The sequence below is a fragment of the Acomys minous genome, assembly GCF_964271855.1.
Source record: "Acomys minous genome assembly, chromosome: 3".
Taxonomy (NCBI): domain Eukaryota; kingdom Metazoa; phylum Chordata; class Mammalia; order Rodentia; family Muridae; genus Acomys; species Acomys minous.
In genome coordinates, this window is record NC_140485.1 from 92,509,661 (window position 1) to 92,525,331 (window position 15,671).

The 15,671-nt window shown below is 41.1% G+C and overlaps 1 pseudogene across 1 annotated transcript; it reads left to right on the forward strand.

Annotated features, from left to right (window-relative positions):
- Positions 1-12,423: 12,423 nt before the first annotated feature.
- LOC311593754 (large ribosomal subunit protein eL18-like) lies at positions 12,424-13,106 on the forward strand (annotated as a pseudogene). Its single transcript has one exon. The product of its transcript is annotated as a large ribosomal subunit protein eL18-like (transcript).
- Positions 13,107-15,671: the final 2,565 nt, after the last annotated feature.

Consider the following 15,671-nt stretch of genomic DNA (forward strand, 5'->3'; position numbering starts at 1 on the left):
GATCCAAAGTCAAGTCATCAGGTTTGGAGGCAGGGACATGTACCTACCACCTCACCACCTCACCAGCCCATAACACGTTCTTGTTTGATGAAAGTAAAAAGAAAAAAAATAAAAATAAAAACAAGAAGAATTAGAGAGAGGACGAAGCAGGGGAAAAGCTTGGTGGCTGATGGGACGCTGGCTCATGGACAAGGAAGAGAAAGACAGTTTCATAAAAGAAATAGGAATAAATAGACTATGTTAGTATTCCCATTTTACAGATGGTGAAACTAAGGCTTACAGGTTTGTTCAGGAACCTGGAGATAGGACCTCACAAAGACCAATGGGGGGTGGAGGTGCTGACTGTTGGTTTGCTCCCAGGCTCGCTTTTATTTACCATCCAGGACCACCTGCCCAAGGTAGCACTGCAACAAGAGGGCTGAGCCCTCCCACATCCAACCACTTATCAAGGAATTGCCCCCACAAACTTGCCTAAAGGCCAAGCTGATGGAGCTGTTTTCCCCAACAGAAGTCTCCTCTGCCAAATGACCCTTGCTTGTATCAAGTTGACGAAAACCTACAAGCACAAGGTCCTCCGTATCAACCCCACACAACTGGCACCAAGTTGGGATTCCAACACAGGCCAGTCCTTCTAGAACCTAGGATCCAAACAGCTGCATTGAAATGCAGGCCAGGCCAAGGGGTGGGAAAGTTAGGGGTTAAGGGGGCAGGATTAAACAACAGCAGCAAAAAAATCCTTTGCTTGTCCAGGAAAATGTTTCTCTTTCCCTTTAAATCTTCAAGGTGACCTCCTGGAGCCAGGGGGAGGGGGTTGGGGGTGGGGAGGTGGGAGGTGGGGTTGTTTTATATGCCACTTTTGTGCTCTACCCAGAACACCTTCTTGGCCTCTTGCTCTCTCCACGCCCTGAAAGGTTCTCAAAGTCCACCCCCTTCCAGAAACCCCTGTGGTTTTTGGCTTGATAAAGTCTTGACGGCGCTCAGGGCCACACAGCATTTATTCCTGTAATTTCTTAGACTGACAGAGAGAACAACAACGCTTTCACAATGCAGTGTAACCCACAGCTTCCCTTTCCCTGCGAGAGTTCAGGTGTGCAGCAACAAATAGAAAAAGTTCCCCCAGGATGTTCCAATTATAAACTTCTTCCCCTACCGCCCCCCCCACACCCACCGGATGCTAGAAGGGTGTATTTCACAGAAGGGTATTTCATAAAATTTAAATTCCAGTGGCCACTGGCCAATTCCTCTGATGGCTAGTTTGGGTTTAAAGGTATAAATTCACTAGAGCTTTTTTTTTTTTTTTAAGTTTCTAAGGGCCTTATTACACCCATTCCTATTTGTTCTATTTGAGCGCTTCACCAGACCAACCCCCAAGAGCCCCCTAAGAAGCTTATGTCCTAATTCATTTCCCCCCGCCCCGCCCCCACTCTAAGGATTGGCTTATCATCAGTGTAGTAGCTTGCCCTGTTGTATAAAGGTAACTCTGCAGAGATTTACTCTCACAGCTCTGAGGCTACAATTCCAACCTCTAGCTGTGGGCAGAACTGAGCTCTTCTGAGGGCTCCTTGTCTTGAGCACCTCCACCTTCGCCCTGCTACTTTTCATGCAAGCTTCAGTCTGCGACTCTCTCCAAATTTCGTCCTTTTATAATGGCATCAGCTGTATTGTGTTAGGACCCACCTTGGGGACAGAATATTAATTTAGCTCTTAAAAGAGGTTTTTCCCAACTAAAATCACAGTCTTAGGAACAGAGGGTTAAGATTTAAACATATGGATTGCGAAAGAAATACAATTTAGTCTAAAATAATATTTTACCCAATGTTAGAATATAATGTATCAAATATCAAGTTACCGGTTATCAACTTATTGATATAGAAAGTAGAAAATTAAGTTACATATCTCTTTCTGACAGCTAAAGTCCCTAAAGCTTCAGAAACAATAGTTACTTCAACCCAAACTTTACTACTTGAAGCCTTTTAAAGTTCTTTTCTGCTTTGCTTTCCAAATGACTTAGAAGGGAGGGAAAGGTTGCAAGCTGAGGTCAGTGCATGGGACAGCCTTAGACCCCCATCTCTCACAAAGTCCCATCTGGTGTGACAGTGTCATGGCTCTTACGTGGGGCAAGAGGATCAGCAGAGTTTTGAGTGCAGCCTGAGCTACACAGGGAAACTGGAGGGCAGCTGGGTTATAGAGTGAAACACTACCTCAAAAAAATAAAGTCAAACCAACCAAACCAACTCCCATTTGGAAGCCCTCATCAACCACTTATGTTCATATGTCTTGACCTTTGAGGGGCATTTTTTTGTTTTTGTTTTTGTTTTTATTTTAGCCAATAAATGTCTTACCTGCAGGTATGCACGTGTACCATATGTGTGTATGCATACAATGTCCCCAGGGAGGCCAGAAGAATGCTTGGGGTCTTAATAACTACTGGAACCACTGAGAGTTTGTGAGCCACCATGTGCTGGTCAATGAGCCCAAGGTCATCAGCAAGAGCAACAAGGGTTCTTAACTGCTCCTGATTTTCACTCTTTAGAATAATTTTACTATGATTTTCTTTTTAATATTTCCCAGAGTAAATTTTTCCAGTTGGGTTTTCCTTCCTGTATTTATCTTTCCCATGGCTTTGAATAATATCCATATAGGCAGATCCACTTGGAAGAGCAAGACAAAGTTGGTACATTTGCCACACACCAGCAACAGGAAGTGGTTCAGAGAGGTGAGGAGAGTAAAAGAAGCCATTTATTTAGGGCCTGTCTACTTCCTCCCTCTAGCAATTCTAATACTACAAAATATATGTTACAAAAATTGGCCAAAGTTAAGCTCAGTGCATGCACATAAAATAATGGCTTTAACTGCATGTTTCGTTGTGTATAACTAGGTGGCTCCTGATTCAAGAACAGAATTTATTGGTTCAACCACTTTTTTATGTAACCACATAGAAGTCTTTCAATATTTAAGCCTTGGATTCCTCATCTATAAAATATGAATCATCAACATAACCTATTTTATAGATTTTGTGAGAAAAAGAAAAGACATATTTTAGGGAGAAAATTAGCCATTTGTAACTTACAAATGGACTATGTTTCCAAAGTTATTTGACAAGTCAATTACCAAGACTTGGAAGACATTCTCCTGGAAAAACAATGGTAACAAAGAGTGTCTGGGTTTGCTGGCACATAGTCCAGCCTCAGGCAAACTACAGAGCTACTGCTGTCCTAGGTCACAGGTAGTTTTCCAGTACTGGAACAGGGAGATGCACCCGTGTTCTGTTTGGGGTAGGAGAGAATAGGGACCCTCTGTTTCAAGAGCAAGGACACCGTCAGGAGATGCCTCTCTGTAACAGGTGAGACTCTTCATCTCTTAAGGCAATCTGAGGCAGAAGGAGGCCCAAGGCCTGTGGCAAGTGATAGACTCAGCAACAAGAGAGAGAAATAGACAGCAGGGTTCAGGAGACAGGGACTACAGACGGGGGTCTTAGAACTGCTTGTCTAAGGAATGTGATGAGGGCTGAGACCTGTAAGCTAGTGCCACGTAGAGCTGCCAGCCTACAGCATATGCCCCAGCTCAGGCTTACACCCAAATATTGCCTTTTTTTTTTCTAATTTAACAGATACTCCATATGCTCAATACTATGTTGTGTATAAACTGACTCCTCCTTGGTATGGTTAAGGGGAAGATTTTTATTGTAGATGAAGAAAGAACAACCAGACACGTCTGCAAAGATCTAGAGCAGAGAGAGAAAAGCAGTAGAGCAAACATGGCCGGCAGACTGGACTTAGCTAGGAGCAGAGCAGAGAGAAAGGGGTGGGGGTGTGGCTGCAGAAGGAGGAGGAGGAGGGACACAGAGAGAGGAAGACAAAGAGGGTGAGGGCAAAGACAGGGTTATTAGGAAAATGAGTCGCTGGGCTGGGCGGGAGGGAAACGCAAGAGCTCATGGGAGTTTAGGGTAGGGAGGAGCTAAGAAGAGCCAGGGTGCCAGTATGGGCTTTCGGATGTGATGCTGAGGGAGCCTATAGGCCAGCATGCACTTCGCTATGCTAGCAGGCACCACAGAGAGCCTTTTGTCCCTTTGACAGTGGTAAGAGGGAAATGGCTCCTTTTGAGAAAAGGGAACCAGCTCCACAAGTTCCTAAGGAATGTTAGCTTTTGTCTACCTGCTGGAATTTGGGGAAATGGAGTTTCCTTTGAGACTGACATGTACTTGCTATCAAACTCCACATTGTACTCAAGGACAACTGTTTACTCGGGACTACCCAGGATGTATCATATAGCTGACAGTGCGACTGCATCAAGGATCCTATGAACGAATGGACGAACGAATGAACAGCTCTGCAGAAATGGTGAAACAAGACATCCTAAAAAGAGCAGGAGTGTTCATTTTAACTGAAACACAGCAGCTTGCCTCATAAGAGAAGCTAATGTCCATCTTTAGGAGATGCAGTGATATAAAGAAAATGTTTTTTACACATACATACATATATATATATATATATATATATATATATATATATATATGTTCAAGTTATAAAGTAATAAAAGCAAGATGGCAAATACTATGTACTTCAAGAAATGTACCATAGCCCTGCCTGACCGCATTTTGGGGGCTTAGTTGGCAGCACAGGACAGAGCAAGGTCCACAAGGCCTCTGTGTCAATTCCCAGTACCAAGTTAAATGAACACAAATTCCCAGAAATATGTGTATGTGTGTGCATTCTTGATATGTAACACACTTTATTATCAGCCAGAGTCACTTCCAAGGCATTGGAAGGCAGATTGACAATAAGTCAGAATGGCGGGCATTGCACTTTTGTCATAAGCAAGAAAGACTTTTTTCCTTCATTTATTTGAAACTTACCATTTCAACCATTGTGAAGTATACAGTTTAGAGCTTTAAATGCATTTATATTGCCATATGCTCATCTCTGATACTCATCTTCAGATCTTTGCTCATCTTTCCAGAGTGAAATTTCTTATTAATTAAGCAATGACTCCACAAATTTTCCCTGCCTCAAAACGGTGACTTCTTTTAACTTTTAACTACCAGATTTTGGGTGTTTTTGTTTTTGTTTTTGTTTTTGTTTTTGTTTTTATTTTGAGACAAGGTTTCTCTGTGATACCATTCCAGTTTTATTTTTTAAATACAAATATTTCACATTTTGAATTTTTGAAGCACCATACAACAAAGACATCGACATCAAGTTAGTAACTCAAAGACACCAACTCTATCTATCCACTAACTTAACACTATAGTATTTAGGATGAATTAAAAATGTTCATATTATCAACAGTCAAGAAAAACAAGTTATTTCTAACATGTTGCTAGAATTAAAATCAAAACAACCAGTTTTCTTTTCTTTTTCTTTTAGTTTTTCGAGACAGGATCTCCCTGGATGTCCTGGACCTCTCTCTCTGTAGACCAGGCTGGCCCCAACTCAGAGATCTACCTGCTTTTGCCATCTGAGTGCTGGAATTAAAGGCATGGGCTACCACTGCCCAGCAAAACAACCAGTTTTCAGCAGCAAACTTAGCACTTTCTTAAAGCAAACATAAAACTGGTTGGTGAATTGATGCGAACATCCCACTTCTGAGAGAAACACACTTCTTGTGAATTCTAACACTTAGCCAGATATAATCCTATTTCACAAGGGACTACTACTGGCACTGTGACTGGAGCCAGTTTTTCAGAGCCAGCATTAGGTGTCAAGGTTTCAAGGTGGCAAGCTCCTGGTGGATGATGGAATGGGATGGAATAACTTCAGACAATTTGTCAAATTCCAGGGACTATGAGACCAGCTTTTTATTAATAGTTACATATTAGAACAGATAGGAAAAGCCAAGTATTTTGAAATTTGTATGTGTCGTTGAATTGAAACTTCTATCAAGGTCAAGTCTGAAAACTACACTTAGACATGTCAGTCTTACAGAGTACACTCAGTGTATACATTTGCATTTTTTTCAGGGTTGCTACTGAGACTGTAGGGATTTGAGAAATATTGCTTACTTTTAAAACAAGTATAGTGCTTTTATAACTTAAGAAACTAACATAGGAAAACTACTCCTATCCAAGATTTCCACACAAAATTAACTGATGACAGAACTATTTTTAGAAATGATAGCTATACTGCATTATTTTAGGTATATTCAGCTTAATAGTAAAATCACAATGTGACAGTCAGACTAACAAACAGGTTTTGTAGGTTCTGTGGAAACAATATCAAACTCTTTCTGAAACCGGAAATTCCATAGCACAATATCAGATTGAGTATTCATCTCACTGACATTAGTTTATGCAACTTATTAATCACTGTTGATGGGCTTTTCCCCTACATCCTAATTGTTCTGACACCCAATAATTGCTACATCCGTACACAGTACACAGTGACTTGGTAGCACCACACAACTGAAGTGTCAGTATGCTAATATGTCCTAAATGCTTTACTTACCTTCCAGGTCCTTTTCCTTCTTCCCTCATCTTAGTTACAAGCCACCGATGAGCACTGGGAGAGAGCAGGTTTATTTACACAATGTGTATTAGCTTGCTCTGACTGTACATTAAACGTGTTATCAATGCCCAGGTCCTGGTTGACAGGGGAGGACAAGCCAGGGGTCGGGAGAGTCAGGTAAGGTAAGTAGAAGGTGGGTAGGAGTGCTGAAAAGGGAGAGATGGGAGCAGAACAAGAACAGAAGTGTTGCCATGAGTAACCAGGACACCAATTAAAGCGCACAGTGCTCCCTGGCAAGAGGACTCGAGATGCAGCTGACAGCCAGAAAATGGAGGAAATAAAGTCCAGTGCCCAGCACAGGGCCTGGGGGTCGGGCCACTCTCACTGCTAAGAGCAGAATGTGATCTACATTTTCTCAGTGTGTTTTGGGCTTTATTTATGTTCCCGAGATGAAGTTGGACTTAGGCCTTTTCAGTCTGAGAATTCAAAGCTATCTTCATGAGAACATTCACCTACCTAGTAATACCTAGAAAATAAGAAATGGGATGGGGGGGAGCGGCAGGGGTTGTCAGAGTGGAGGATGTAGATGTGGGTAGCAAGCAGTGAGTGCATGATTAAGGAATTCTAATAGATACGTTGTATACACAATATATGATTAGGGACTACTTATGCAAAGGGATCATAGTGTAACCTTGGGGAAATGTGTCCAGAATGAGAATATAACAAAGAAATGTGACGCCTAAATAATTGTATTGAGAGAGCCTCCAGAAAGGATATCGCAGTAAAAGGAAAATTACCTATAAAATCTGGGGAAAAAATGACAAAAACAGTAACTATGACTTGAGGGTTTGCTAAGCAACAGGCATTACGCCAACTACTCAGCTATCTTCGCTCACTACATTTACTTATTCTCTGTACATTTTAGGTACAAATACAATGTATTTTGATCGTATTGACTTTTTCCCAACTCCACCCAGACCCCCATCATCGTGCCCCCCTCCCAACTTCATTTCATGTTCTCTCTTTTTAATATAATAGCCCATCAGGCACAATCAACGTTGTCCTTGTGTGCATGGCTATAGGGCATTCCACTATAGAATGGACGACCTACCAGGGGTCACATCCCTGAAGGAAACTGATCCTTCCATCCCAGCAGCCATCAGCCTCCAGAACTCCTCCCCTTGGGGCGGGACTTCCTGAGCCACTCCCAATTCCTTGCTGAAATGTTGCCGGACATGCTCTTATGCAAATCCTGTGTAGGCAGCCACAACCAACGAAAGTTCAGGAGCACAACAGAAATTGTTCTGTGGCAGCCCGGCCCAACCTCTGGCTCTTACAATCTTTCTGGCTCTTCTTCCACAATGTCCACTGAACCTTGTGGTTAGGAAGTGTAATACAGATGTTCCATTTAGGCCAGAGCACTCTGTTGTTACTCACTCTCTTCACTCTGGCCAGCTAAGAGTGTCTGCATTGTTCCTGCAGAAAGAAGTTTCCTTTATGAGGATGGAGGGCCATACTAATTTATATAGTATAGAGAGACATATTTAGAAGGAAGTTTGTTATCATACCTATTTAATGAAATCATAGTAATTTTTCCCAGAAGGTCTATGACTTCCCTGGGTTCTTGGCCAAGTTTACACTACTAGGCATGGGTTTCCTCTTGCAGAGTAGGCCTTAAATCCAATCAGGAAGCAGTTACCCTCATAACACTCATTCCTCTACTTCACCAATAGACATATCTTGCCAGATCGGTCATTATTGCAGCTTGCAGCGTTCACAGCTGAGTAAGATTGTTGATGACATGTCTCCCTTAGCAAACCACATAGCACCTTCCGTACTATCAAAGCGAGGGAGGAGGGGGCAAGCTTCTGGGTCAACACCTTGATTTCTATGGTAGATAGTTTTTCTGGGTATAATAATGTAGGTAAATTTCAAGTGGTCTTTCAGAACTTGAAGTACACTGCTCTAAGCTCTTCCAGCTTTAAAAGTTTCTATTGAGAAATCAGTGGTTATTCTAATATGCCTGATATTATATGATTTAGACCTTCTCTCTTTAAAATTTCAGTACCCTTTAGTACAGTCTATGTACCTGGTATTCTAACTATAATATAGTATTAGGAGTTCCTTTTCTGGTCCTGTATATTTGATACTCTCTCTACTTCTTATACTTGGTTGAGCATTTCTTTCCCTAGATTTGGGGATTACTCTCCTATGATTTGATTGAAAATATTATCTATAAATTTTTAAGTTTTATCCTTTTATACTGTACTACAGATCTAGCATGTCCTGTTCATAAGTTTCTTGCATTTTTATAAATTTGTTACTAAGCTTAATTCAATGATCTAATTCTCCTACTTTGTCTTCAAGCACAGACAGTCTGTTTCCTATGATTCATTCTGTGGATGAAACTTTCCACAGAGGTTTTTTTGGGGTTTTGTTGTTGTTGTTGTTGTTTTGTTTTGTTTTGTTTTGTTTGTCTTATTAAAATATTCTCTTTGAGTTTTTCACACATTTATTTGTGTCCTTCTTAAAATCTCTGAACATATTTTAAATTGTTCTTTTGAGGTATTTGTCTGGAATTCTGTCTAATTTGCTGCCATTGGCCACTATTCATATGAGATTCTCACTTTTTTTGAAGAGGCATTTTGTCTTGACTTTCCATGTTACTGACATTGTCAAATTAGAATTTTCCCATTTTGAGTTAATTTATTGAGACTTTTCGGCACGCCTAAGTATTTCCACTACTTCCAAAAAATCTTGGCTACGCTCAGTGTTGATTGAAGTTCATTTGTGGAGAGATTTGTTTTCGTTTCATGAATGGAGTAGTTGAAGGTGGTCTTAGCTTTGGTGAGAGTGGAGACCTGAGGTATAGCCTCTGTCCTCTTAAACCAGAGTCAGTGTAGGCATAGGTAGTATTATCCCAGGGCAGCTGTTCAATATATTGCCTGATCACTGGAGCCTGGGTCAAAGGCTGTTCTGGGAGTGGTCATTAGATTCAGAGATCTCTACCTTCATGTAATGGTATGTACTCAGAGTGGTGGATGGGGGCTCCAGGTGTAGGTGAATCATTTGCTCACTCCCTAGTCAGGGAGTCCATCTAGTGCCAAAGATGTGTCTTGGAACAGGTGAGGGTACCACATTCCTCTGGCTTTATCAGCCTCTTATTATACACTAGTGAGGGATACTGAGGTAGAGAAGGGCTATCTAGAAATCTCTACCTCTCATCTGCATGATTAGGGTAAGCACTTGAATGACTGGAAGAGGGTTCTGGAACTTCTCACCTGTCTACATCAGGAGGACGGGACAAAGTATGTGCACAGCATATAGAATCCAGAGCTTCCTTGCCTGACTATTCTAGAAGCTGGAGATGCTGCAGAAGTGTGGGTCAGAGGCTGAGGGTCTAGGGACTGCTGACATGTTTGTACCTGGAGCTAGGATGGTGTTGGAAGTGTCTAACTCACTAATCTTCACAATAGAAATACATGTGTCAAGAAAAGGGAGGCTATGCTCATACACAGCAGCACTGTACAGAGAAAACCAAAGAACACTGGATTGTTGAGCACTTATTTTCTCCTCATTCTGGAGATGTGATCTATTGGTGGACAAGGGGAGACTATTAGATTCATCTCAGCCAACATAACATATACAGGAGACTGTTCACATCAACCTTTCTCCAATTACATCAATCCCAGGAAATTGCCCGATTAGAGATCCTCATTCTCTGGAACCCTTATCAGTGAGCACAGCATCTTAGGTACCAGAAAGGAATATTCACCAGCATAATGTTAACATTCCAGCTTGTACATCTTGAGAGTTTCATTGCCCTAACTTGATCCCACAGAGCCTTCAATGAGGAAACTATCTGAATTTACAAACTAAAGAATGACCTCATGAATGCTATCAGTGGACCAAGAATATATTTTTTTCTAATTACACTATCATAGATAACATTATAACTGATTTGAAAAATGCAATATTGATTCAGCTCTAGTCTCTCCTTGCACACATTTGCAGTTCACACTTTTCCAACTTCTCTAGCACTAAATGAGGAAGATTGTTCAAAGGTGCATGTTGATTCCCTATCAGTGACATGAGAAACTCCTGGTCCCAATAAGAGAAAGATCACAGGGGCCTGGGTTCACAACTTACCAAAAAATAACAAACAACAACAATAAAAATATATATAAAAGGAAACAATGACTGTCTATCAGCCACAATGCCTCTCCAACATCGCATAGAATCCAACATAGAACCACTAGTAAGAATTCACAAATCCCTTCCACCTGCCTACCTATCAGGCAACCCATCCACCACTTGATGCTCCAAGACCTCATGGATTCTGACACAGAAACTAGGGACCCGAGACCCAGTATGCACATCCATCTAAAGAAAGAGAAAATAGTTAAGTCAAAGGTAAGGTAGAGGAAATCAATCACTCAGTAAAAGAAAATGTTAAAGCTAAAAAAACAAACAAAAACAGGAAGGGCACATACATATAGGAATTCTGGTAAATGATAAAAAGACCAAATCTATGAATAATAAGCATAGAAGAAGAAGAAAAGGAAGAAGAGGAAGAAGAAGAAGAAAAAGAAGAAGAAGAAGAAGAAGAAGAAGAAGAAGAAGAAGAAGAAGAAGAAGAAGAAGAAGAAGAAGAAACCTAGATCAAAACACTGGGTGGTGGTAATGCACATCTTTAAACCTAGCACTTAAAGGCAGAGGCAGGCATATCTCTAAATTCAATGACATCCTGGACTACAGATCGAGTTCTAGAACAGCCAGGAGACCTGTCTGAAGAGGAGGAGAAGGAGGAAGATGAGGAAGAAAGATGAAAGAAAGAGAGAGAGAAAGAAAGAAAGCCTAGATTAAAGGCACAGAAAATATTTTCAATAAAATAGAATTTTTCCCAAATCTAAGGAAAGGTATACTTATCAAGGTACGAGAGGCATACAGAACCTCAAAAAGATAAGAGTAACTTCCCATTCCATATAATAATCAAAACACTAAATGTACAGAACAAAGAAAGGATATTGAATATGTCAAGAGAGAAAAATTAAGTTACATGTAAAATCAGGCCCATCAAAATATACCCTTAATTTCCAGTGAAGACTTTGAAACTCAGAAAGTCCTATACTGATACACTACAAGTCTGAAAAGACCACACATGTCAACCCAGACTATTATACACAGAAAAACTACTAGTTGTATCCAAAGAAGAAAGCAAACTTCTATATAATAAAAATAGATTTAAACAAACAAACAAACTTATGCCCACTAAGCCCACTAGAAGCAATACTTCAGTCTAAAGAGAAGAGTAAACATACCCAGGAGGACACAAGAAATAATCCAAGGACTATTAACTAAAAGAGCTCTAAGGAAACAATGTCACAACAACAAAACAACAGAAATTAGCAAACATTGTTCAATAATATCTCTCAATATTAACAATACCAATTTCTTGATTTTAAAATGACATGGACTAACAGATAAGATCAGAATTCATCTTTTTGCTTCCCCTAAGAAATATGTATCACCATCACCAATAGCCACCACCACCACAGAGTCAAAGGAAGCGGGGCAGAGAGGTTGTCCTAGAAAATAGAACTAAGAAACTGGCATAGCTATTTTAATATCTGACAAAATAGACTTCAAACCAAAACTAGTCAAAAGAGGCAGGAAAAGACACTCAATGTCACTGTGGAGGTTGAGTGAAAACGCCCCCTATAGGCTTATATATTTGAATACTTGGGACCCAACTGGTGGAACTATTTGGAAAGGATTAAGAGGTGTGGCCTTGTAGGAGGAGGCGCATCACTGGGGAGGACTTTGTTATTTTAAAAGACACACCATCCCCAGTCTATTCCTTCTCTGCCTCCTACTTCTGCATAAGAAGTGAGCTCTCAGCTTTTCCTACCACCATGCTTTTACTCCGCCATCATGGACTCTAGCCTCCTGAAACCATAGACTCAATTACACTTTTATAAATTGTCTTGGCATTCCGGCGCGCTTCTGTCTTTCTGGACCTGGCCGAGCTGGAGGCGCCATCATGAGGGTTGACATTCATCACAATAAGGACCGAAAGGTTCGGCGCAAGGAGCCCAAGAGCCAGGACATCTACTTGCGGCTACTAGTCAAGCTGTAAAGGTTTCTGGCCAGACGAACCAACTCCACCTTCAATCAGGTTGTGCTGAAGAAGTTATCCATGAGTCGCACCAACCGGCCGCCTCTGTCCCTATCACGCATGATCCGAAAGATGAAGCTTCCTGGCCGAGAAAACAAAACCACTGTGGTTGTGGGGACGGTCACGGATGACGTGAGAATCCTGGAAGTGCCCAAGCTGAAGGTGTGTGCGCTGCAGGTGAGCAGCCGGGCCCGAAGTCGCATCCTCAAGGCTGGGGGTAAAATCCTCACCTTCGACCAGTTGCCCCTGGAGTCTCCAAAAGGCCGAGGCACCGTGCTCCTGTCTGGTCCTCTGAAGGGCAGAGAAGTGTATCGGCATTTTGGCAAGGCCCCAGGGACCCCACACAGTCACACCAAACCCTATGTCCGCTCCAAGGGCCGGAAATTCGAGCATGTCAGAGGCCGAAGGGCCAGCCGAGGCTACAAGAACTAACCCTGGATCTGTTATTAAAAAGCTTTGGATGTTGAAAAAAATAAATAAATAAATAAATAAATAAATAAATAAATAAATAGATTGTCTTGGCATTGCTGTTTTGTCAAAATGACATAAAAGTAACTAGGACTCTCATTAAAGGAAATGTCAACCAAGATAATATTATAATTCTAAACATTTATGAGCCAACATAAGGGCACCCAATTTCATTAAAGAAACACTATTCAACCTAGAAATTACAAATTAGCCACAAAAAAGTGATAGCAGGTTACCCCAATACCCTGCTCTTACCAACAGACAGTTCATCTAGAATAAACTCCTAAAAAAAAGGAATTCTAAAGTTATATGATATTATAAATCAAATGGACATTTATAGAACATTCTACCCAGACACTAAAGAGTACCTTTTTTTTTCTCTAGCACCTCATGGAACTTTATCCACAATTGACCAATATTAAGACTGGAGGATTGCTCAGTGGTTCAGAGCACTGGCTGCTCTTCCAGAGGACCTGGGTTCAATTCCCAGCACCTGCACCTACATGACAGCTCATAACTGTCTGTGACTCTAGTTCTAGACGATCTGACACCTTCACACAAACAAACATAGAGGCAAACCACCAATGCACATTAAATAAATAAATAAATCTTTTTTAAAAAGACACAAAGCAAGCCTCAACAAATTTGTGAAAATTTAAATAATATATCTGATCATGAAAAAATAAAGTTAAATATCAACAACAGTAGAACTGACAACAAGTACACTAATTCTAAACAACACACTACTAAATGAAACCTGGATCAAGGGAGAAATCAAGAAGGAAATTTAAAATACAAGAATTGAATGAAAACAAAGCTACACCATAGAAAAATCTATGGAACACAACAAAGGTAGTTCTAAGAGAAAAGTTTACCCCAATAAGTGCCTACATCAAAAAGAAAACAAAAACTGGAGATGTCTTGTATTAATAACCTAACATTGTACCAAAGGCCTGGAAAAAACAAGCGACCAATGATATCCAGAAAGAAGAGATAAAAGCCAGGGCTGCCAGGTGGTAGCAGTGGACGCCTTTAATCGCAGCACTTGAGAGGCAGAGGTAGGCAGATCTCGGGGAGGTCAAGTCCAGCCTGTTCTACAGAGAGCTAGCTCCAGGACAGCCAGGGCTACACAAAGAAACTTTCGTCTCCAAAAACAAAAGTCAAGGATAAACAAGATATGATGGCCCATGCCTGTATTCCCAGTACTTGGAAAGCAGAGGCAAGTAGGTCTCTGAGTTCCAGGACAGCCAGGGCTGCACAGGGAAACCCTGTAACAAAAAGAGAGAGAGGAAGGAAGGAAAGAGGGAGGGAGGGAGGGAGGGAGGGAGGGAGGGAGGGAAGGAAGGAAAAAATAAATAAATAAAAATGAAAACAAAAATAAGACAAAGAGCAAAGTATCAATGACATGAACAGATGACTATTTGAAAAGATTAACAAGACTGACAAACCTTTAGCCAAATTAAATGACAGAGAGAGAGAGAGAGAGAGAGAGAGAGAGAGAGAGAGAGAGAGAACCCAAATTAATAAAATCACAGAAAAATGAAACACTAAAATAGATTCTGAGAAAATTAGGGATATCAAGGGCATATCCATAGTCATCCACTCCACATTAAGGAGACTTCTCCTTGCAATAAATGGACATCACTACAGAAAACCGCAGCCAATCAAACAGCAAGACTGTGGAACCCAGTCTCAGTGGATAAGTATACAACTCCCACACCTAAGATTCAGGGATCACTGTGGAAGAGAAGGTAGAAAGACTCTAAGAACCAGAGGATCAGAGAGCTTGTTGTGAGGTTGTATCACCAGTGACAAATGGTCAGGCCTGAAAATACAACCCTTGTTAGGGTTCAGGAACAGCCACGCTGACCACTCGAACACCAGACTCACAATGATGGAAGTTTATTTGAATGCTGAACAAGAACTGAACATAAACTGGTCATAAACACACACATAAACATACGCAAACATAAATTGACAGGTCAGGACCATAATCCAGGCTCGGGAGCCAGACTATGACATTGGTTTGCCTCTAAGGCAGGCTTTTTATAAGAAAAAACATAACCAGGTAACAACCAGGGAACCAGGTTGGAAGCAAGGGGAGGGCAGCATCACGTCATTTTGACTAGCTAAACACAAGAAGAATTGATATTGTTCTGAGCACAATGTCCAGGTAGCTAGACAAGGCATTTTCAGCTGATTGGCTGGGATGTGGTAGGAGAGCTCTTGGGGGGCTTTCCAGCTCTCTGGGAGTAAGGAACGTAGCCAGACGTTGTGGCCTTAACTCTAATAGAACATCATTTATCTTTAACCCAAGCAGAACATGCATTTATCATCTTTTGTTTTATTCTAAGCTACAAGCTTTGAACCTTCCTGGTTCCAAGCACCTAGGGCCTGAGAACTTGAACTTAATTTTACCTTGTAAACAAAATGGAGACTTGGAGTCAAAATGGTTTCTGATATGCTAAGAGCTGGTGTTAAGAGAGGAGCCACAGTAAATGTTAGGAAGTAAAGCAGGTCTCAATGGAGGGGCTATAGAGTTTAAGCAGGTTATAACACCTTGAATACACAGACTGAGCAGG